The 25,303-nt window shown below is 38.7% G+C and overlaps 1 long non-coding RNA gene across 1 annotated transcript in view; it reads right to left on the reverse strand.

The window, feature by feature from the left end:
* Positions 1-4,070: 4,070 nt before the first annotated feature.
* The window catches only part of LOC110453154, an 84,834-nt gene continuing 63,601 nt past the window's right edge, over positions 4,071-25,303 (reverse strand). Inside the window, exons 2-4 of the long non-coding RNA XR_002463259.1 lie at positions 12,481-12,597; positions 10,854-10,930; positions 4,071-4,901 (exon numbers count right to left, since the gene is read on the reverse strand). This is a non-coding gene — a long non-coding RNA (uncharacterized LOC110453154). The remainder of the gene's footprint in view (positions 4,902-10,853; positions 10,931-12,480; positions 12,598-25,303) is intronic.

Consider the following 25,303-nt stretch of genomic DNA (forward strand, 5'->3'; position numbering starts at 1 on the left):
ATCAGGGGAGATCAGTTAAGGTAACAATCACGAAATGCACAATGGTTCTCTTGATTTATGACAGCGAGGAGAAACAACCCTGGTTCTTGGTTCACAAACCAAATGACACAAGCGGTTTGTAGTCGGCGCAGTAGTAAGTTGTAATTAGATTTCCTCGAACGCCCGCTTTACGAGAGCGTGGGGAGATGCGCCGATGACACAACTCGGTAAAAGAGAGGAAAATCCATACTTGTCAATAATTGCGTAGATTACGGCTAAGTCTATCGGTAAAGCACAGGATTGTTCTCCTGATAAAACGAGACAGCCTTCTACAGGGAAACGCTACTGACATTTGATAGAGCAGTCAATTCTGCATGTGTTTCTTCCTCCACGACAGTGAATAGATTAGCTAGCATAAGACTGGACAGCATATGTTGATAAATATGTTGTAACGTTGCCAAGGTCACAGACTACATATGTTGTGATGATGTCAAGGTTAGCGTAGGTATGCTATAACGATATAAAGGTCATTTTACGTATACGTTTGTTCTGACGATATCAAGATCAGTGTTCGTATTTTATAACGATTTCAAGGTCAGCTTACACATACGCATGTTATGAAGATATCAAGGTCAGTGTTCGTTTGTTGTGACGATGTCAAGGTCAGTGTTCGTATGTTGTGATGATATCAAGGTCAGTGTACGTTAGTTGTATGCGACGATGTCAAGGTCAGTGTACGTATGTAATGATGATTTCAAAGTCATTGTACGTATGTTGTGATGGTGATGTGGTTATTTTATGAGTAGGGAGGATTGGATGGGGTGAAAAGCGGTAGATTGTGACGATGCAGAGGTCAGCGGAATGTATGTTGTGACGTGGTTACGGTCAGATAACAAGAGGGACAGTACTTGTTAAAGTTTTTTAATCGGTTTTTTTCACACATCTTCGACTATTCTACTGGTCTCATCAATTCATTGTTAATTTACTGCACCGAAATTCTTCAAAAGACAACAAAAAGATGCACTCTTTAGCAATTTAGTGTTGTGACATATTTCGTCTTTTCGTATTGGAGAGTTATCTGCTCTTGTGAACAGGTATTGATTGTTACGTCATTAGTTTGTGTGGGAAAATTACGTCGTATTCTCAAAAAATTATGACGTTACTCTCACAAACAAATAACGTAGCAATCAATACCTGCTCACAAGACCAGATAACTCTGCAATACGAAAAGAAGGAATAACAGAATTATGTCTGCTCTATATTCCCAGAGACGTTACAATAAAACAAATTAGAAATTTTAAAAATCCAATATAGCTTAGCTGCAATACACAATTACAATTTATGACTATTTTTTTCCAACTCGTAATAATTTAAATTCAAAATTTGGATTTTCTTTTTGTAATCATTTTCTTAAATACTTTTGTTGACTTTCTACGACGCAATATCAAAAAGGATTTGGATTAATGATACGGAATAAATATAACGCTATGCATTAAAAGGTTTTTAGATTTTACTTTACTTGTGTTGTCAAATGTACATTGTTGTACAAATTAATTGTTAGATAGCACATTAAAAGTAAACAACTTACCCTGATATTGGTTTCATACACCACGTGTGAAAAAATGTCAGTTAAACCTCGGAAACTTATATAACAGAATGTTTCAACAACCATAATAAATTAAGGTATAACGCGAATTGTCATTTTGTTTTGTTTATGAAGTTGAAATGCATAAGAAGCAATTCGTAAGTTTTAATTAAGATTAATTTTCTTTCTTTTCAAGTAAATTACAGTTTTTTCAAACGCGTTTTCAAGTTTTTGAAAGTTGGGACATCGTTGTGGTAAGTAAAACGATATCAAAGCTTATGTGTCTTGAACATTTCATTATCAATCGAGGAGTGTATCAATGGCGCTTCCGGTTGCTATCCTAAATCGTTTCCGCAAGATCACTAGGAATATCTTCAATGAATATAACTTCCAAAAAATCCCCACAAACTGTTATTGACTTCGTGTGAATATAGAGGAATTAAGATAAACCTCAAAGAAATGAAAAAAAACAACAAACCGAGATCAAGTTTTAAACTAATCTCACAGGCCCGAAATAAGTTTTGAAGACCTGTATACATGCACAAAAGAAAAATGGCGGGACTGTCTTCAAAAAGGTACACTAAAATTCAATTTTAAAATTTTGACAATCAGTCCTCTTTGAAGATTTTTTTCTACAATTGTGATTTGAAAATCTAATCAGTGACCAAACACTGATTTATTACAAATGTCAACCTTAGATTTTGTACATTAAGTTTATAAACTTATGCATGTCCGATCGTAAAAATAATTGTTGGCTGTTGTTTTTTGACGAGTGGAGCTGTTGATAAACTATGAATTAAACAGGGAAACAAATTTAAGTTCGGGTTGAACAGTTGTTTTGTTTATTCACAAACCATCGTCTAAGGGAAGATAACTCTAACACAAACCATCGTCTAAGGGAAGATAACTCTAACACAACCATAGTCTAAGGGAAGAAAACTCTAACACAAACCATAGTCTAAGGGGAGAAAACTCTAACACAAACCATAGATTAAGGGAAGAAAACTCTAACACAAACCATAGTCTAAGGGAAGAAAACTTTAACACAAACCATCGTCTAAGGGAAGATAACTCTAACACAAACCATCGTCTAAGGGAAGATAACTCTAACACACACCATCGTCTAAGGGAAGATAACTCTAACACAAACCAAAGTCTAAGGGAAGAAAACTCTAACACAAACCATAGTCTAAGGGAAGATAACTCTAACACAAACCATAGTCTAAGGGAAGAAAACTATAACACAAACCATAGTCTAAGAGAAGATAAATCTAACACAAACCACAAATAAGGTGTTTATGGCGGCATGTAAGATGCCAATGGGGATGGGATGAAAAAAAACATATTTGAAGAAAGTTACTTTTCTTATATCTTTTTCACAAAAATACATGTTTGACCTAATGAACATTTAAAAGAGTAAAAGATTAATTTATGACATCTACGTTCAGACTAGGGCTATTTCGTTTTTATTATTTTGCGAAAACAATAACTTTAACCAAACGTTCAATCTAAATCTGACTCACTGAAAATGAAGTTTTATTTAGTTGGAAAAAATAACTAGTCTGTTCTATATAGAGGCTTGTGTAAGGCTCAAACGTACATAAACCCAAGCAATTATATATGTCAGGTATGTATCTTGGCGATTTATACATCATTTTTGTATTTTGAGAGATTTTTAAGAAGTGTGGTCATACCACAGTCTATTAGCTGGTTTAACTCTGCAGATCTGTATCCTCAATAGAAATTAACGACATACGTTTTGTAATTCAACATGTTTATACCATTTATGTACTCTACCTCATATTTTTTGTTGATAAATAATTATGCTGACTTCACTATTTCAATATTTGTTAGGTACACTGTTATTAATCTATTCAAGGGCGATCGTCTGCATAGCAATGCCCTTACTGTACAGACGTCAGAGCTAACAGACCTCATTGCACCGGAAGTTACGTAATCAAAACAAGTGCACACACATGACATACACAGGACGTGTGTACAAAAACACATAACATACTCAGTATATGTTCGCTACCATTGTCCACTGTTGGGTGTGAGAGAAAGTACTGGCCTGCAATATTTCACTGCATGATCGTATAAGACGACTAATGAGTGAGACTTCCTCAATCAATGATTGTTTTCTCGTGTGTCCTCGGTTAAAGGGAAATTGAAGAAACCCAAACGTATCTGTAGTACCCATTGCAATGTTTAGATATGTTTATTCTCCCTCGGTTTTAGCCAGTTTTAACAACTTTTTTTCCAGTGTCAAATTTGGTACATCAAGATCATATTGATTTTTTTTGACCTAATACTGTTCATGGTCGAATATCGTTTCACAAGTACAGTCTGTCCTAGGTACAGTGGAAGAAGAAGATTCATTTTTTGCTCGCCCGAGGTCTGTTTCACTTAACTGACAGGTACTAATGTTATTTTGAAAATTTCGTAGCAGAAGATTCACATTAAATGACAAAGGAGCAAGGAAGATAAACTAAGAAAAAACAATCGTCTTTTATTGATATAAATATTTGTGTATGAAATCAACATGTAATTAAAATAAACATGTCAAAAATAGATATAATACCATAATGTAACATGAGTGAATAGGACGGTATAAGTAATTTATTTGTATCACAAAAAAATGTTGATATCCAACATGTCGGCCAAACAAAATTGACCATTTGTCAGAGATAACTACTGTATGATGACGTCACTTCCTTTTCGTTCACATGGAGCCGTTTAATGTAACGTCACGATTATCAAATGCTTGCACAAGATCCTTCACCTTGGTCATTCTACTGAGTTCCATATTTATCAGGACAAAAATGCGAGCACATTGATATCACAAACTTGTTTTATACTGACGTTAGCACTCGCCCGAGAAAGGTACACATCATTCACAACAAATGGAATATTCGGATATCACACCTACCCACACGGAGGTGAACTGCATATCAACAATTTAACATACAACCAGATGTTTTAACTTGAAAACTTTTGATAAGGTAAACGTAAATAAATCATCAAATTGTTTATTTCATATTAAGATCGTGCCATTTTCCGTAACCGCTGCACTGTTGGAGGTTTGTTATCCTGACGTTAGTCCTTGCCACTCGAATTGTAAATGTTGACATTTTTTGTAAATGTTGTACATTTCAAGTTGTTTTCTTGTTTTCCTTTTGTTTGCTTATCCTGATGTTAGCCCTCACCAGTGATCAGTGTTGTGATGTCCTAGTTCAGCTGCTCCAAAAAGTGACGTCATGATCCGGATTGTCAAGTGGTTTATAGGTCATTATCCGGAGACTAGTTCGTCCCTTTCGGAACCTGACCATCATCTGATCTGCAATAAAATAAAGGATGTATATATATCTTGGACAATGTTAAACATTTTGAGAGAAATTGGGAAAACGAGTAAGCAATTTGTCCAATTATTACCAGAAGTAAGAAAGCACCTACATGTAATTGGTGAATAGACACACAAAGTAAGCTTTTCCAGCATCCTATGACTATATCGTTCCTATCAGACTAATCAGCAGTACTAAAGGACAAAAGAATATAACTATCCCAAAACATATGTTAGACATACAGTAAAATGAGGAAATGTGCCTCCAAAAACTTGTATACCATAAGAAATCACAACCTTCGGCTTTAAAATATAATCTATTCTTGAAAACAAGTTTTCATGTAAACCTTGCTAGAATGAATTCTAACTTAAAGGTAACGACTAACGTCGGGAACTTAAACAGTCGGTCATCTTCTGACTCCAAAATATCACCGGAAATACGAAGCGAGGAAGCTCGTATTTGAACATTTTGTTTGCTGTTGCGGAAAGACAGACAAAGTAATAATGTTAACAGTGTCACGACAATGTCGTCTATTTAGGACTAATGAACAAGTTCAGAAACGCAACAACTTATAACACAGCCAGCGACAGACCGCTTCTTAATAAACAAACAACTTCAATGGATCAATTAATTAGCGTTAACATGAGCCAGTCGGGATCACAATGCTTTCTAAATGTTTATTAGGGTCGCGATGTGTTTCGAATGTTAATTTGTATGTTTCAAGTGTTTATTAGAGTTGCGAAGTGTTCCGAGTGTTAATGGTGGTCACGGTGTGTTCCGAGTGTTAACACAACTTGTTCCGGGTGTTAACGGGGGTCACAATGTGTTCCGAGTGTTAATGGTGGTCACAATGTGTTCCGAGTGTTAATGGTGGTCACAATGTGTTCCGAGTGTTAACACAACTTGTTCCGGGTGTTAACGGGGGTCACAATGTGTTCCGAGTGTTAATGGTGGTCACTATGTGTTCCGAGTGTTAATGGTGGTCACAATGTGTTCCGAGTGTTACAAGTTGCGTCCAGTGTCGAGAAATACTCCGGGAGTCAAATAGTAACAACATGGGGTTCAATGGTTAACTAGGGCTGTGGTATATTCCTAATGTGAATTGGATTTACATTATTTCATTGACATTATATTGGTTCACAAAGTGTCGTAATTGCTATCTGGAGTATTGCTCTCCAAAATTTCGAATTCAGACCCCTTCTTCTCTAAAACATTCATCTCATATCATTGTATCTTTAAGCCCTCATATTCTACCCTCAATTTAGCTTCCGTCCCCTACAACCCCCCAGCCCAGTCCCTCTCCCAAAACAGCCCCATCCGGTCATAGTTTTCAATTGTTCTCTTGCGAGCAAAATTGCATGTGCACCGAAAGTTGGCAAAATTTCAGTGATTTTATTTGATTCTAAATTTAACTTTGTAATTGGCAAAGGCTATATACAATTACGAATATGGCAGGCATGTGGTAAGCTGGTTAGATAGATTACACCTATGCTTAGAATTACTTACTTAACTGAATATACATGTGCCCTAGACTACCACGTGCCATAGAGACGTGCCCCTTTCATTGTAGTCATTCAAACGTTTGTTGTAAATCTAATGTTTTACGTCATAAATTGGAAGTGTAATTACAACACGAAGGTATAACGGATTAGATTACACCGCTTACAGCGTCCCCCTCAATACAGACTACATATGCGAGAGACAAATTGACGATGCGATTTTCAAGAGAGTTTTTTGTTATTGAGTAAATTTACTAGGCGATGTTAAAATTACATTTCAACTCAATGCAGAGGAAACTACATTAAAAAACTTTAAGAAACCAGGCTTAGATATCTAAAAAAATCCTCCTACGTTTGAAATGGTTTCGAAATACATGGTCTTACTTTTAACAAATTGCATTTCTCGTTTCCACATATGAAATTTATTTTACGATTCAAACATTCCAACGTGAGAAATTAACTGTAAATAAATTAAAATCTTCATTGATTGCGTCGCCCTTTTTATGAACATTTGTACTTATAAGTAATTAATTGAATTCAAGTACCATTTACTATTTCGTTCGTTTGATATAAAATTGTCTGAATTTACATCTTTAATCTTTACAGACTTGGTTGTGAGCATTTTTTCTTTTGATGAGATTTCCAATCTATATTCATGATGTGAATTTTTATTTCTAAAATCTTCGTTATCTAGAGCCGAGAGTAATGGTTCTTACTGCTAATTGGATTTCTGTTTCTTCAAAAGCCAAAAACCAATTTAAATAAAATTTAAATAAACTTGATTTGACAAAAAAAATGATCAAATTTCCATACCACACACCCTCTTCGGAGAATGTACCATACCGAGAAAAAATCAGAAAAATGTTTTGTTTTAAAAAGTGAACAATATTTTTTGTATTTGATAAATATCTTCAATAAAACTATTTAGACTTTATTGATAGACACCAGTTACACTTTATTTACACTTTATTGATAAACACTAGTTACATATTATTTACACTTTTTTACAAACACTAGTTACACTTTATTTACACTTAAATAGTAAACACCAGTTACACTTTATTTACAATTTATTGATAAACACAAGTTACAATTTATTTACATTTTTAATGATAAACACCAATTACTCCTTATTTACAATTTATTGATAAACACAAGTTACAATTTATTCACACTTTTTTTATAAACACTAGTTACCCTTTATTTACACTTAAATAATAAACACGAGTGACAATTTATTTACATTTTAATGATAAACACAAGTTACTCTTTATTTACAATTTATTGATATACGCCAATTAAGATGTTATTTACACTTTATTGATAATCATCTGTCATACTTTATCTTCTCTTTATTGATTAAACACTTGCTGCTCTTTATTTACACTTTATTGATAAATACAATTAACATTTTACTGATAATGACTATTACACTTCATTGATTTACACTATTTACACTTTATTGAAAAACACTATTAAGACTTTATTGATAAAAATGATAAACACTTTATTGATAATAACTTTTTATACTTTATTGATAAATGTTATTTATACTTAATTGATAAACACTATTAAGACTTTATTGATAAACACTTTTTACACATTTATGGATAAATATCAGTTATACTATATTGAAAAAAACACCTATAAACTGTTTATTGATAAACGCTATACTTGTTCCTATTCATTTAACATTGGTAAACATCTACAAAACACCATGTTGCAAAGTGTTCAAAACACAACGGAGTCTCAGAAAATGTTTTAGGGTCTTTTTACCTGGACAGGATCCCTGATCCTAAGATTAGGATGTACCGCCCGTATCTACACACCCAACGTTTACCACGTTTTGGCCTAGTCCTTCTGAACGTCTTATTTTCATCAAATTTGAAACAATTATCAGAGATCTTTAAAAAAAATTTATTGGCATTTGTTTCATCAGATGGAAATGATGTTAAATAATAAATGTTTTTCTTCAAAGTATCTGATAACATATCTTATATTTAAATTGCATATTCTAAAAGTACATATCAAGTTCACACACAATGACGTACTAATCCGTCGAATTGTTTTTTGTTTTATTTTGTCAAATTCAAATTAGCATTCTGCTCATTAAACTTTGAAAAAAGTATATATATCTTTAACGACAGTTTTGTCGGAACGACCTTTAAAGACAATCTCTAATGGTGAGAAGTTATTCTAGAGCGTTCAAGAACAGCAAGCATTTGAAAAATTGCCTTGGGTTATCAATCTGACAAACACAGTGCCGGAACAATCTCGACGACATCTTCGCTTCCAAGTGCTACATTGTTGGGTCTTCAGAGTGTTTAGATCTTCCGGGTGTTATCAATGTGACATGTTTGTTCCAACAATCGATCACATTCAACTACACGCTTGTCATCATCGCTCTGATTTTGATTTGTCAGTGCTGATGCGATTTGACAAGCTAATATGACAATATCTTTCCAAATCATAATTTCTCTTTTTCTCTTTTGTAATCAAAATGATCTTTCTTTTCGATAAATCACCGAATATCAGTTTACACATTTTAGAGTAGGACGAAATACAAAATGAATACAAAAAAAAATCCCTTGGAGTCTCATCTTTGCTTTCGAGTTGAGTTCAGAAATATATTCCAAGTGACAGGTGTAGATTCGATCTAACCAAATAGCGAACGCGAAAGACTGTTTCCGGATCTCGGTCTTTGGTCCTGTGATTAGTTTAGGCCTGGGATGTAGTCACGTGGTCACGTTCCAATCTAACCGGATTTGTTGAAGGTATGCTTCAATGCTCTGACAGAGATGTAGAATGCCAACAGATGTCTCACAGTTGATCCCTCAAAACCAATAAAATGGCGCGTTTGTAGCCGTACCAATTATCTGACCGCTTGTTACTGGGGAAGGATTGGCGTACGCCTATTAAACACAATATCCGAAAGACCCTCTGTAATAAACTTGATGTTAAAAAGGATGACGCCATTTTGAACTTAATTGTTCGGGGTCAGGATATGTTTGGCGTCAATTTTGTCTAGTTACCGATTATATATAATAAATAGGTTGTGTTTTGTAGGATAATGTTAACACAAGAAAAGACATTTATAGAACAGATTTCCTGACAAAAGCGCTTGTTTCTAGTATAACTGACCTTAAACAAAGATATATCAATCTTAGTTGTCTGACATATCTTTCCCTTTACAATGTCTAATATATACAATTTCATTTTAATATTGGCGTCAAAATGGAGTGGTAGCACGTGACCAGGTATCGGGTCCGTCTTGAGTCCAGGAAGATCCAGGTTCAAGTCTCGGTGAACGTGACATTGATCACTTCCGGTAACATTATTTTTGGATAAATTTACTTTGCGTTAAATTGAAGTCAGCGAATATTTTACTTAACACAACATGGAGCTGTATGTATACTGATGCTATACACACCTTCATTGATTGAATTTATCAAACATGTTCAATATTATATAGAATTATTTCTGACGTGACAAATTCTATATTTTATATTGAAGATGAAATAAATTCAATAGATATTTTATTGTTCGAAGTTATTTTAGCAACCGCAGGGACATAAATCGCTTGGCATCAAGCTCGTTAAAGAATTATCTAAACTATAAAATACTGTACGAATAAATCTAAGATACGCGAACCCACTTTCTTTTAAAATTCTCAAAATAACGATAAACGCCCCTGTCCCTATATAACACTCATAGAACCAGAATTACATAATTTTATTTATTACATGAAACTTTTAAGGTAGTGACGTCATTGTAAGAAAGTACCAAACATTATTTACTTGTTTAGGAGATGAAGATGAAGTTTTCGACAAGATTTCCTTGGAAACGCTTTTTTTCATCTGTTGCAGAATATTGGCCATCTAACTAAGAACAATGTGATGCTTACCATTGTTCTGTACGAAAAATTCAGATTTCCTATTAAGAATGATGCATCATCATAGAACTTCTTTGGTTAACCATCTTAGTTGGCTAACAGAATTAAAAAAGAACGAGAACAGAGAGCAACATTGGAGAATTCAGATGAAAGAGAAGACATTCAATCTGATGCGATACCCAAAACCAACCACTGGCAAAACACGACAGCCAAGTTAGGATTGAAGGTCAACTTGTCAAATAAACGAATAAAGGTTAATTATCACAATTGTACAAGTTTATTAAGAGAACATCTACCAGCTGTGATAACTAGGAATCGGTGTATCCAAGGATGGGACAATTTTGAAAGTAAAACTCGGGGTGGAAAAAGTAATATAGCTACTCCAATAGGCTTAAAAACGTATTCAAAAGTTAAAATAGCTTACAAGAGAGCACAACCTGAAACTGCAATACCGCCAACATCCACTCAGTACATCTATATAGAGCAGAAGCGTTTAGAACAAAAGAAGCCAAACAGAAGACAATGTGTTTCTTTCAGAACCTGTCTTAGCTCCTTACCTTTAGGAAATTCTTTAACTAAAAAATTCCCATGGGTAAGCATCGTTCAAGTTCTCCTACGCTCGAGTTATGCATTCCTGTAGCAAAAAAAAAGAAGTGATAAGAGTCAGCAAATTGAAAGCAATGTAATAGTGGGGCTCAACATAAACACGAGAAGATGGAACTGGACAGGGTCATACAAGGAACTGAGGACCAGTAAGACATTTAAATAGCGATTTAACAGTCATGCCTATTGTTAAAAGGAAGACATGAAGGTCGAAATAAACCTTGGAGAGGAGCCGTGGAAACAGACTGGAAAGACCGTGGATGTCTTGGCAACGATGACCCTTGATAGGAAAGGGAAGTTTATATTCGTTGGCGTATCATACCAAGACATTTAGGACGAGCACTTGGTGAGGACATAACAGACTCCATTTCTCCTGAGCAAGAGAGTTATGTTTAATATTAGTTCCTTGTAACCTCGCTAGTTATGATATTTTTGTTGGTAATAATATTTTTTTCGGATGACCGATATTTTGTTCTATATTATATATGTATGTATTTGACTCGTTTACTTCAGCCGCTTTCCTCAGTCTTACCCTACAACTTGACCAACAGATACGGCTAACAAGTACTAAGTTGAACATTTAAGCGTGACGATTACGATTTCCTATCGTGAATTTTCCCTTTCTTGATATTTAATTCCTGCTTCCCTGACCTTTGGTATTAACATGCCGCAGCTGATTCGGTATTTAAAAGCTTGCTCCGTATATCAAGATAGTCGCGATATATATCGACTGCTGATGGACAAAATTGCCATAAAATTTAAAGAGATTCAAGTTGATGAAGATTATGGGCAAGATTGTCGACATCTTGTTCTGAGTTAAAAATATCCTGTTTTCTTCTGCACTATAATGGTCGATATGTGCTTTACTTTTTGGATTGTATCTTCCCCGATTGTCCCTTTAAGGACGTGAAATTTCTTTAATTTGACCTAGATTTACATGACGGCTGTCGTCGATGATGCATATGACGCTTACCCTTCCGAAACACCTGGTCTCATATTCCTTGTGATTTTTGAAGGGTCTTAATGTGAGTCTTTCATTTGTTCATATTTTGCCTTCGTTATTTCGATTCCTAGTTATCTCGATTCCTAGTTATCTCGATTCCTAGTTATCTCAATTCTGAGGTCGAATAACGGTTTTGTTGACTCTTTTTTATTTTCTTGTTATTTCATTTAATAAATACACAGATAAATAACTTCGAGCCTCTTGTAGTTTTTTTTTACTCTAGCCTGAATTGGTGGGTTAGAGCAGAATATGATACTGTTTCGTTTTCACTGTTACTAAAACTGACCTTCTGGCCAGACGCCCATTGGTCAAAAATTATTATTATATAACATCCATTCCAATTCCGTCTTTTATCTTTCTATGTGAACACTTTTTGATTAAAGAAACATCTGGATTTAATCAAGTTCCGGTAAAATTTATCATACTATTTTTATTAGAAGAGTTGGGTCCATTGAGCTCGATTTTACAACAATATTCCTGGTTTATTCCGTTATGTTAACTAATTAAAATGGAAACGAAATGCTAAAGAAAGATATCTGTAACCTTTTAATATACATGTCCTATGTGTTTTCACGTACCTGTCCAAGAAGGGAGACAACTCTGTTTATCACTAAGCTATGGTTGTCAGACCGTCTGTCCTCGTTTTTTCACAGGGGTTGTCACATCACGTGGCTGTGATCCGGGAGGCATTTCATCTGCAATAGATAAAATCACCGTGACAATTATTGCGGACATTTCTCACAAAATTTCACATTTGAATTGTTTATGGATTTTTTTAAGTGCAAAAACTAAAAGAACACTTCGGCCTAGAGTATATGTGTACTTTTAAATCCACATTCCTTGATAAGGATGACGTTTATTACGAATATGTATAAAATTTGGGTTATATAATAAAACGCAATTCGCTTCTTGGTTCATTTTTTGTTATTTTGCAATATAGCTTAAGTGGATTATTTTCCTCTTAAACCCATCCAGAAACCATCTCGTACATTGTCGATATACTCAATTTCATATACTGACGTCACACATGAAACAATATAACCACGCCAACAATGTGTATACTAGTTTTAACCGGCAACAGCGTCTTAAACCGACTACCAGGGATAAACAGAATCATACATTCGTATGAATCACATATTTAGATTATACAAATCGTGTACAGGTATATATAGATATTTGGTGTGTTTGACAAACACTTCTTGTTGTCAGTATAATTTGACAGAATGGAGCGTCATGCTGGTAGGTACAGGTTATGACGTTTCAGTGACCGTTTAAGGGGCCCTAGCAGTGGCCCAGTATCTGTAGACGCTGTCTTAGGATCTTAGCTGTTGTGAGGAGGTAAAACCCGAAATAGACTAACAAACAATTGCTCAAACAGGAAGTGCAATGAACGACTTTTTTGTTAATAAACTTGGGCATACAATGTTTAACCTTAAGGTCAAGAATGTCTTTTGTATCCTCCTACCTATATATGTTTTTCTCGTAGGCGTTGAGACTAGTGTTTGTATCTATTGGATGACAGCAGTGGCAGACTGAAGGATTAGCAAAGAAAGGACATGAGTTCGACCCCGGTAGTTTTCTGTTGTATTTTGTTTATTATTTATGTTGCAAACATTCAAGTTCTGAACAACTATTAAATACATCACAGCATGTGATTTTCAGAAAATTCGTCTTTCCAAAAGAATTTAAACAAATATTACATAATATTTACAACGACAGTAAAACAGTTTCACCTCCTGATACCGTTTACCTCATATGTTATAAGATGCCCATGGTTTTATCTTTCGCAATAGAGGGCTGTGTTAACATTAATATTCCTTTAAATGGTTTTATTTTTCTTTAAGTTTTTTTTATATATGTAAAGAGGGACTTAAACTCGTATAGAATTGTCTGATATTTCAGATTGTGTTTTAAACCTTTTAAAAGTTTGAAGAGTCTTTTATGTTCTGTATTAAGGGTTTATATACCATTTCAGTAAAGGTATTTTTCGGTTGGGTGATCTCTTTTTGTGTCGTGTATTTAGAATTAATAGCTGGATGGACAAGTCAAAACTGGTCTCCTTTATTTCTCATGCTAACTTTTATCATACTTAATGTACTCTAATGATTAAATACACAAAAAAAACTCACATTGTTATATAAATGTGATGAATCTGGTTTTTTCTTATCATAATCAGGAATCTGATTTTATGTAAATATCCAAATAATAAAAATGTTAATTTAATTTGATAAACATCTTGAAAACATCCCTATTTTAAAGAAATGTTATTTGGGTAAACAAGATAAAACGTTAATACTTTTTTTTTCTTTTTCAACTAGAACTAATAGGTGTTTATCAAAATGAATACCACGCGGTGTTAAGTGACAGTTTGGATGAAGGCGTCGTCGGTGTGTGAAGTCAAGCGTGACTTTATTGAGGTGTATACAAGGTTGTCTGAAATATTAATGTTTACAGTTACAACCGGATGTTTATCATACATTTTTTTCTATTTTGAAAAGAGTGTCAGATAAACTTAAAATTGTGTATGTTTCTATATAATAAAACTGACTGTGAGCTATCGATATACTGTCCCTCGCTTAATGGCAACCTCGCTTACTGCCAACGAATTAAAAAATCCCCTTCTTCGTTTAATAAAAGAACGCAGTTTTGAATTATAGAACCGGTAGTGGCCTAGGTAAACAGAAATGATAAAATATTAAAAAAGGCAAATACAGGTCAAAACATTATACTTGACAGACTTTTAAACTATCATGTCGCATATTTAAAACCAATTAATATTCCATACAATTCTGACCAATACCACCAGCTTAGAATGTGTCCCGCAATATAATACCGAATCACAGGATAACGTGAACATTTTACTGGAAAATTATGGTGACAGTATAACGAGGGATTACTGTCGATATGTCGCCAACCATTTTAAAAGAAAAGTATTTTAACCTGAATCAATCATAAAATAATATTGTCATTGCATTCGACCAGGTCATATCAGCAACATTTTGTCAAGAGTATGTTGATACAAAATTCGGAATCGGCATAAATCTATCCATGAACTCCATCTTTCCATTAAATCTTTGTATAGAAGAACCATTATTTTTTTCATTGAATGTGGGAAAAACTCGAGTATCATAAAGTATATATCGCGATATCATTTGGAAAGCAAGTTCAATCTCAATTTAATTGCAATTCCGATCCTTGCTGCCACAAATGAGGCCGAAAGACGTGGAACCCAATTTAAAGAGTAAATTGTATTAAGAGTTGGATTGGGAACACAAAAAGTAGAAAAACAAAATACACTTAAGAGCGCAAACATATATTCCGCTGACATAAAACAAATTATACTCGGAGCACTAGCGTACTTAGTACAATCCCCTGCCATTACTATAAAGTCGGTTTATACCTTAAGCTTAATATTTTTAGAACAGTTATGTTTCAATAAAACTCCCAAGAACATTTTTGGCGTCAGATGAAGGAAATGGAATTTCTAGACTTAAATTGCTCAAGGCATGATATCATCCCTGGGGTAAAATTCAGTCGTTAGGGTTGCACAAATTGTTTTGTTAACTATTTTACAATTTTCTTCCTTTAAGTCACCTTAAATAGCATTTAACGACCCTAGCTGTATTGAACGCATTTCATGCTTATATGTCTAAATCCCCTTTACTGTATGTACACAAACGAGGTACTCCGAATGTTTGTTTGCGTGATGCAAAATGATAAATCCAGTACGGAGAATGTTATGACATAAATGTATAATATCAATGTATTATCTTTTAGCTTACGTGGTAATTCTAACTTTCTGTGTTGATAATAGGATTTATTGTAGGAATTGCGGTTCTTTCCTGGAGTAATATGCCAGCCTGACAAGAAAAAAACTAAACCAATGATTTTCTCGAAAAGGCGTGTACGCGAATCTGCGTGATTCACGTAAAGTCACGTTCTCGCGAGATAATGAAGTTACGATACTGATTACGTATAATTTCCCTCAGAGGCAGCTATTAATTTAGAACCAAGAAAATTACGGTTTGGATTTGTATCCAAATCTCTAAAATCTATCGCATAGCAACTCGGTCAGGAGAAACTTAAAGGCAAAACAAAGCTGGTCCGCTCATTAGCGAAATTCCGGCCTGCCAAGCTGATCACTGTTATCGAGAGACATGATTAGTTTGAAGTTTTTGCAGCAATAAATGCATGATTTGTTTGAAGCGAAAAAAATGGAGATTGATAAGTTTTGTCAGCTTGCTCCGCCTATTTTCACGTGACGGCACGTGACGTCTGATGCCACACAAATGGATGACAGGATCAAGGATCATGGGGGAGTTCCGAAAGAAATTCGTTCGGAAAGTTGTAGGAATTTTTTATTCATGGTTTTGCATAATTGTAACAGCTAGTAAGGTCATATGATAAAGATCTTTAAAGATGCTAGGGTCAGTCAATGGTCACTTTGAAGTTTTATCGCAATGAAATGTCACGATCTGGACCTGGTAGCAAAGCACTCCACCCGGCCACATTACTCTGACAACAGGCTAATTGTTCGGGGTTTAACGTCCTCGCAACAGCCAGTGTCATATGAGAACGGGTACCGAGGGAGACAACAGTCGGTGTCATTTGAGGACGGGTGCCTTAGGGAGTCAACAGCCAGTGCCATATGAGGACGGGTGCCAGGGAGACAACAGCCAGTGCCATATGAGGACGGGTGGCTAGGGAGACAACAGCCAGTGCCATATGAGGACGGGTGCCTAGGGAGACACAGCCTGGGGCATATGAGAACGGGTGCATAGGGAGACAACGGCCAGGGTTATATGAGGACGGGTACCTAGGGAGACAACAGCCAGTGTCAAATGAGGACGGGTGCCAGGCAGACAACAGCCAGTGTCATATGAGGACGGGTGCCTAGGGAGACAACAGCCAGTGTAATATGAGGAGGGGTGGCTAGGGAGACAACAGTCAGTGTCATATGAGGACGGGTGGCTAGGAAGACAACAGCCTGGGTCATATGAGGAGGGATGGCTAGGGAGACAACAGCCAGTGCCATATGAGGACGGGTGCCTAGGGAGACCCAGCCTGGGTCATATGAGAACGGGTGCATAGGGAGACAACGGCCAGGGTTGTATGAGGACGGGTACCTAGGGAGACAGCCGCCAGTGTCATATGAGGATGGGTGCCTAGAGAGACAACAGCCAGTGTCAAATGAGGACGGGTGCCTGGCAGACCACAGCCAGTGTCATATGAGGACGGGTGGCTAGGAAGACAACAGCCTGGGTCATATGAGGAGGGATGGCTAGGGAGACAACAGCCAGTGTAATATGAGGAGGGGTGGCTAGGGAGACAACAGCCAGTGTCATATGAGGATGGGTGCCTAGAGAGACAACAGCCAGTGTCATATGCCTAGGGAGACAACAGCCTGGGTCATATGAGGACGGGTACCTAGGGAGACAGCAGCCAGTGTCATATGAGGATGGGTGCCTAGAGAGACAACAGCCAGTGTCAAATGAGGACGGGTGCCTAGGGAGACAACAGCCAGTGTCATATAAGGACGGGTGCCTCGGGAGACAACAGCCAGGGTCATATGAGGACGGGTGCCTAGGGAGACAAAGGCCAGTGTCAAATGAGGACGGGTGGCTAGGGAGACAACAGCCAGTGTCTTATGAGGACGGGTGGCTAGGGAGACAATAGCCAGTGCCATATGAGGAGGGGTGGTTAGGGAGACAACAGCCAGTGTCCTATGAGGACGGGTGCCTCGGGAGACAACAGCCAGTGTCATATGAGGACGGGTGGCTGGGGAGACACCAGCCAGTGTCATAGGAGGACGGGTGCCGAGGGAGACAACAGCCTGGGTCATATGAGGAGGGATGGCTAGAGAGACAAAAGGTCATATGAGGACGGGTGGCTGGGGAGACACCAGCCAGTGTCATAGGAGGACGGGTGCCGAGGGAGACAACAGCCTGGGTCATATGAGGAGGGATGGCTAGGGAGACAACAGCCATTGTCATATGAGGAGGGATGGCTAGGGAGACAACAGCCATTGTCATATGAGGAGGGATGGCTAGGGAGACAACAGCCAGTGCCATATGAGGACGGGTGGCTAAGGAGACAACAGCCAGCGTCATATGAGGACGGGTGCCGAGGGAGTCAACAGCCAGTGTCATATGAAGACGGGTGGCTAGGGAGACAACAGTCAGTGTCATATGAGGACGGGTCCCTAGGGAGACAACAGCCAGTGTCCGTACCTAGGGAGACAACAGCCAGTGTCATATGAGGACGGGTGCCGAGGGAGACAACAGCCAGTGTCATATGAAGACGGGTGGCTAAGGAGACAACAGCCAGTGTCATATGAGGACGGGTGGCTAGGGAGACAACAGCCAGGGGTACCTAGGGAGACAACAGCCAGTGTCATATGAGGAGTGGTGGCTAGGGAGACAACAGCCATTGTCATATGAGGAGGGGAGGACGGGTGCCTATGGAGACAATAGCCAGTGTCATATGAGGAGTGGTGGCTAGGGAGACAACAGTCAGTGTCAAATGAGGACGGGTGCCTAGGGAGACAACAGCCAGGGGTACCTAGGGAGGCAACAGCCAGTGTCATATGAAGACGGGTGGCTATGGAGACAACAGCCAGTGTCTTATGAGGACGAGTGGATAGGGAGACAATAGCCAGTGTCATATGAGCACGGGTGCCTAGGGAGACAACAGTCAGTGTCATATGAGGACGGGTGGCAAGGGAGACAACAGCCAGTGCCATATGAGGACGGGTGCCTATGGAGACAATAGCCAGTGTCATATGAGGACGGGTGCCTAGGGAGACAATAGCCAGTGTCCTATGAGGAGGGGTGGCTAGCTATAGGGAGACAACAGTTAGTGTCATATGAGGACGGGTGGCTAGGAAGACAACAGTCAGTGTCATATGAGGACGGGTGCCTAGGGAGACAAAAGCCAGTGTCATATGAGGACGGGTGGCTAGGCAGACAACAGCCAGTGTCATATGAGGACGGGGGCCTAGGGAGACAATAGCCAGTGTCATATGAGGAGGGGTGCCTAGGGAGACAATAGCCAGTGTCATATGAGGACGGGTGGCTAGGGAGACAATAACCAGTGTCATATGAGGACGGGTGGCTAGGAAGACAACAGCCAGTGTGATATGAGGACGGGTGCCTAGGGAGACAACAGCCAGTGTCATATGAGGACGGGTGGCTAGGGAGACAACAGCCAGTGTCATATGAGGACGGGTGGCTAGGGAGACAACAGCCAGTGTCATATGAGGACGGGTGGCTAGGGAGACAACAGCCAGTGTCATATGAGGACGGGTGGCTAGGGAGACAACAGCCAGTGTCATATGAGGACGGGTGGCTAGGGAGACAACAGCCAGTGTCATATGAGGACGGGTGGCTAGGGAGACAACAGCCAGTGTCATATGAGGACGGGTGGCTAGGGAGACAACAGCCAGTGTCATATGAGGACGGGTGGCTAGGGAGACAACAGCCAGTGTCATATGAGGACGGGTGGCTAGGGAGACAACAGCCAGTGTCATATGAGGACGGGTGGCTAGGGAGACAACAGCCAGTGTCATATGAGGACGGGTGGCTAGGGAGACAACAGCCAGTGTCATATGAGGACGGGTGGCTAGGGAGACAACAGCCAGTGTCATATGAGGACGGGTGGCTAGGGAGACAACAGCCAGTGTCATATGAGGACGGGTGGCTAGGGAGACAACAGCCAGTGTCATATGAGGACGGGTGGCTAGGGAGACAACAGCCAGTGTCATATGAGGACGGGTGGCTAGGGAGACAACAGCCAGTGTCATATGAGGACGGGTGGCTAGGGAGACAACAGCCAGTGTCATATGAGGACGGGTGGCTAGGGAGACAACAGCCAGTGTCATATGAGGACGGGTGGCTAGGGAGACAACAGCCAGTGTCATATGAGGACGGGTGGCTAGGGAGACAACAGCCAGTGTCATATGAGGACGGGTGGCTAGGGAGACAACAGCCAGTGTCATATGAGGACGGGTGGCTAGGGAGACAACAGCCAGTGTCATATGAGGACGGGTGGCTAGGGAGACAACAGCCAGTGTCATATGAGGACGGGTGGCTAGGGAGACAACAGCCAGTGTCATATGAGGACGGGTGGCTAGGGAGACAACAGCCAGTGTCATATGAGGACGGGTGGCTAGGGAGACAACAGCCAGTGTCATATGAGGACGGGTGGCTAGGGAGACAACAGCCAGTGTCATATGAGGACGGGTGGCTAGGGAGACAACAGCCAGTGTCATATGAGGACGGGTGGCTAGGGAGACAACAGCCAGTGTCATATGAGGACGGGTGGCTAGGGAGACAACAGCCAGTGTCATATGAGGACGGGTGGCTAGGGAGACAACAGCCAGTGTCATATGAGGACGGGTGGCTAGGGAGACAACAGCCAGTGTCATATGAGGACGGGTGGCTAGGGAGACAACAGCCAGTGTCATATGAGGACGGGTGGCTAGGGAGACAACAGCCAGTGTCATATGAGGACGGGTGGCTAGGGAGACAACAGCCAGTGTCATATGAGGACGGGTGGCTAGGGAGACAACAGCCAGTGTCATATGAGGACGGGTGGCTAGGGAGACAACAGCCAGTGTCATATGAGGACGGGTGGCTAGGGAGACAACAGCCAGTGTCATATGAGGACGGGTGGCTAGGGAGACAACAGCCAGTGTCATATGAGGACGGGTGGCTAGGGAGACAACAGCCAGTGTCATATGAGGACGGGTGGCTAGGGAGACAACAGCCAGTGTCATATGAGGACGGGTGGCTAGGGAGACAACAGCCAGTGTCATATGAGGACGGGTGGCTAGGGAGACAACAGCCAGTGTCATATGAGGACGGGTGGCTAGGGAGACAACAGCCAGTGTCATATGAGGACGGGTGCCTAGGGAGACAAAAGCCAGTGTCATATGAGGACGGTTACCTAGGGAGACAACAGCCAGTGTCATATGAGGAGGGTGGCTAGGGAGACAACAGCTAGTGTCCTATGAGGAGGGGTGTCTAGGGAGACAACAGCCTGGGTCATATGAGGACGGGTACCTGGGGAGACAACAGCCAGTGTCATATGAGGTCGGGTGGCTAGGGAGACAACAGCCATTGTCATATGAGGAGGGATGGCTAGAGAGACAAAAGCCAGTGTTATATGAGGAGGGATGGCTCGAGCGCCAACAGCCAGTGTCATATGAGGACGGGTGGCTAGGGAGACAACAGCCAGTGTCATATGAGGTGGGGTGGCTAGGGAGACAACAGCCAGTGTCATATGAGGGGGGGGGGCTAGGGAGACAACAGCCAGTGTCATATGAGGTGGGGTGGCTAGGGAGACAACAGCCAGTGTCATATGAGGACTGGTGCCTAGGGAAACACCGCCGGGAAGAGAAAGAAGATAGAAAAGAAAGAAGACAGGAACGATAGGAAACGAAACGGACCCAAAGTGTTGCAATTGATGGGTATGGGGACATCGCCTAAAGGAAAGAGTAGGTTAAAGTGAAACGAAATAAAGTGGTCCAATGTGTTCCATGGGGGCAGCTGAACATTCTGGGTCTGTATTCATGAAACCGTTCTCATGCTCCAGCTTGGATTCTGTGCTCAAACCAACTGTCTTTGAACTTGCTTTAATCATATGATAAGGTCAACAAGTCGAGTCTAGATAAGTCTCTCAAATGTTCTTACATGTTTTTGACAAACTGTGAATGTTTGATACATAATCAAGGGAACAAAAAACTGGGCTTGAGCAGAGAATCTCAGTTTGAGCATGAGAAAGGTTTCATGAATATGGACTCTGGTTTAACAAAGTTAGACGGTGCTGTTCTAGTTAGTATATTCCGTCTTTGCGTATTGCAGAGTTATCTGCTCTTGTGAGCAGGACTTGATTGTTACGTCATTTGTTTGTGAGAGTAACGTCATCAATTTTTGAAAAAACGACGTGATTTTCTCACACAAACCAATGACGTAACAATCAATACCTGCTCACAAGAGAAGCACGGGGACCAAGACGACTTCGTAATAATCATGTTATTCGAGATATCCAGTGTATTATCAGTTAACATCGTCGGCAGTCGATCTCACTTAATGTTTAGGATAAACTGCGTGTTCGAGTTAATGTTTAAAATAGTCAACATATTTGTTACAACTCTTGCCCGATTGTAATACATAGGTTGAGTCACCTCAGAAAAATCAAACATTTTTTTATTTTTTATTTAATGACTTTAATCCTAATTAACCATATTTTAAATATCAGTGCATGACGTCAACAATAATAAAAGCAGAGAAAACGGGGCTTTTAAACTTTTTTTTTTGTTATTAGTCATAACTATTTATGTCTGTGTCGCCTTCGCACCTAGCGAATTATAATAGAAATGTTTCTAATCCCAGCTATCATACCATAGAAAAATAACAACGATTCCAAATGATTCTAAACAAAGAATATGAATTAAATCGCAAGGATTTATGGCTAGTTGTTTAATTCTCCGATCAAAAAAATCAATGCCAAGTGACCATCATAGCTACTTTAATATAGAAATGAGATGGGTACCTGACAAGAATTATTTTAATATGTACATGTTTACCTCTTTTGCTACAGAGAGATATAAGCACTACTAGTTTTACTGGGTTAAAGCTATAACGTCAATTTGTTTTGTTGACGTCATGGTAACAGTATTATGACGTCATCAATATCAACGTCATATTTACTCATCCTGTTTGTCAAGATGGATGTGACATAGAGGTCCGGTGACATTTAATCCCTGACGAAGGGCTAAGCCCGAAAGCTTGGAAAAACCGGTTAAGGTTAGATAACTAGTCATTGACGGCACCTACAGATGCGTTTCATAGAAAATATAGATTTAGCTTACATGTACCTATATTGACAAAACTAGCAATTAAAGACTAACTCAATCCCATTGGTATCGATCTTTCTGAGGTAGAGACAGAAAACAAAAATACTAAATCCGTTACCGGTTGGAAATTTGACAAGAATTGATATCCGCGGTTGTTCCGCAAAATACTTGACAACTAATAGACATTAAATTGCATTCACTAACTCCAAACGTGGATTATATAGAGTTAATACGTCATTTCAAGAAAGTTCAATATTTTATTGACGTGGCAGTTTTCGTGAAAAATCGTCAGTTATAGGAACGGATGAGTAATGGATTTATAACACTGATCTCTGATTGAGCACTAATTAATAAAAGTCAGGCGTGAAGGCGTCTGATCTAAAAATAACAAATGATTTATTGGAATATATTATATACGCCGATTACTTATTTAAACCTCAGTCTAATAAGATCATTGAGATATGTCCATATTGAGTTATTTTCATATTTATTTAAAACGCAATTAATTACATCGAGTTTGATATCTCATTACGAATATTTTGAATCCAAGCAAAAAACGCTTAAGCATTTTGTTATCATATTTTTTTATTTTTATAACTATGAAAAGTAAGGAATCTAAATTTTACCTCGTTGATCGTTAAGCTTTCAAGCCTTAATGCATGGTCCTGTTGTTAATAGCTACATATGGTTTACTAACACATGAAAGGGGATTTGAAAAATTTAAATAATGATTAAGATATAAACTAATTTGTTGTATTTGGGATTAAAATTGACCAACCTTAGGAAAAGATAACAATAACATTCCCCCCGAAATTTGACTTAGTTCAAAGTTAATGGGTAAAAAAGCTTGTCTGAATTGTTACTAAAATAGATACATTCAATTCGTAATCCTCATTAACATTATCTACTGGGCAAATTTACATATCTTCTTTATGATGTAATTTGACCTCGATTTCGATCCAAAATCATTTCTAAAACATATTAATTGATTAATTAATATCAATATATGCGACAGTTAAATAAAATATCTGAAGAATCTCAAACATTCCTGAATAATGTCGAATCCTTTTTATTAATCTTCACAGAATAAGTAAGTCAGTATGCTAATACTGAACTGATCAGTTAGATGTTAGCATACTGACTTACTTATTTTGAGAAGATTAATGTTATTAAAATTGAAAATATAATAAAATGTCCCGGGATTTCACAAATTATTACCCGTTGTTATAGGGCCTTTGCAACCAGCAATCTTTCACAACTCCCTGGGGAGCATTCAGCCGGTGCTGCCATTTCGGCGCTCAAAGCTAGCATTCAGCAATTCTAGCACTGACTAACAACGTACTCATTTACAGCTGAGTAGACTGGAACAAGCGGAGTTAAGTATCTTGCTCAAGGATACAACACACACAGTGCCGTGACGTGACTCGAACCCGCAACCCTTCGGACACGAGCCTCGCATCCTACCACTATACTTCCGTGCCTCGTATCAAAGAGCGGTAAAATTCACGCTGACTAAGTGGAAACAGTCCGACTACGAACAAAAGATACTTAAGTATTAATCAGGATTGAGTTTGTGTAATGTATCCGTGAAAGTTAATAGTCACCGTCCATTACACTATAAAATATGTATAGTTATAACGAAGTACGTTATCGTCTAGCGATAATACAACAAACGATCCCAACGTTTCCTAGAAATTACGACCGATGTGACAACGTCCATTATCGATGTTGATCAATAATTCAGTTTGGAGGGGTTTTTTTTATCCGATATCCTGTTCCCGTTAAACAGATAGTATAGCATGACAACCTGATCCCACTCAATAACCCACTGAAACAACATCCGGGTCACCGTTCACACTCCTACCCGTGCACAAAACATTCGGGATTGTCTCTCTCGTAATTACCATTGTTAAAAACAAAACACTCTCTAAGATAATAGTAACAGATGATTTTATACTTATTGATAAATGAATTGAGTTGAGGAAATAGTAACAGCTAATTTAATACGTATTGATACATGTAAATGAATTGAGTTGAAGGGGAAAATGCATGTTGTAATTTTCAGTTGAAATATATCACACAGACAGAGCTTACAAATATCACTTTCCGTCCCCCATGGCAATCAACGCTTTGTATTCATATTATTATTGTTTGGGTTTTTGGTTTTCATTTCTCAGTTTGTTGGATATTTGTGTTTGTTGCTTTTTAGTTACCTACATTTTGTGTTATTATTTTATCTGTATGGATATTGGTTAAATGACGGTCGTGCTAATCAGTAATTGCTGAGGTAAGATTTCATAGATAAGTATAACTGTCCCTGTTTCTTCCTTCTACTGTGTTGACATGTCACATTTCATTCGAATTCAAGAGCTTGCTGACGAACAAAACTACAACGAAGAATTTCGGGAGATGAAGGTTGATGAAGCCTAGGGGCAAGCTTTATGTTTGTCTTCGTGATCTCGTTGGGGAATATTCTATTTCCTCGTAACATATGGACGTTTCTAATATTGCTCTATGGTGTGACGTTTCTAATATTGCTCTAT

The sequence above is a fragment of the Mizuhopecten yessoensis genome, unplaced genomic scaffold, assembly GCF_002113885.1.
Source record: "Mizuhopecten yessoensis strain PY_sf001 unplaced genomic scaffold, ASM211388v2 scaffold827, whole genome shotgun sequence".
Lineage (NCBI taxonomy): Eukaryota > Metazoa > Mollusca > Bivalvia > Pectinida > Pectinidae > Mizuhopecten > Mizuhopecten yessoensis.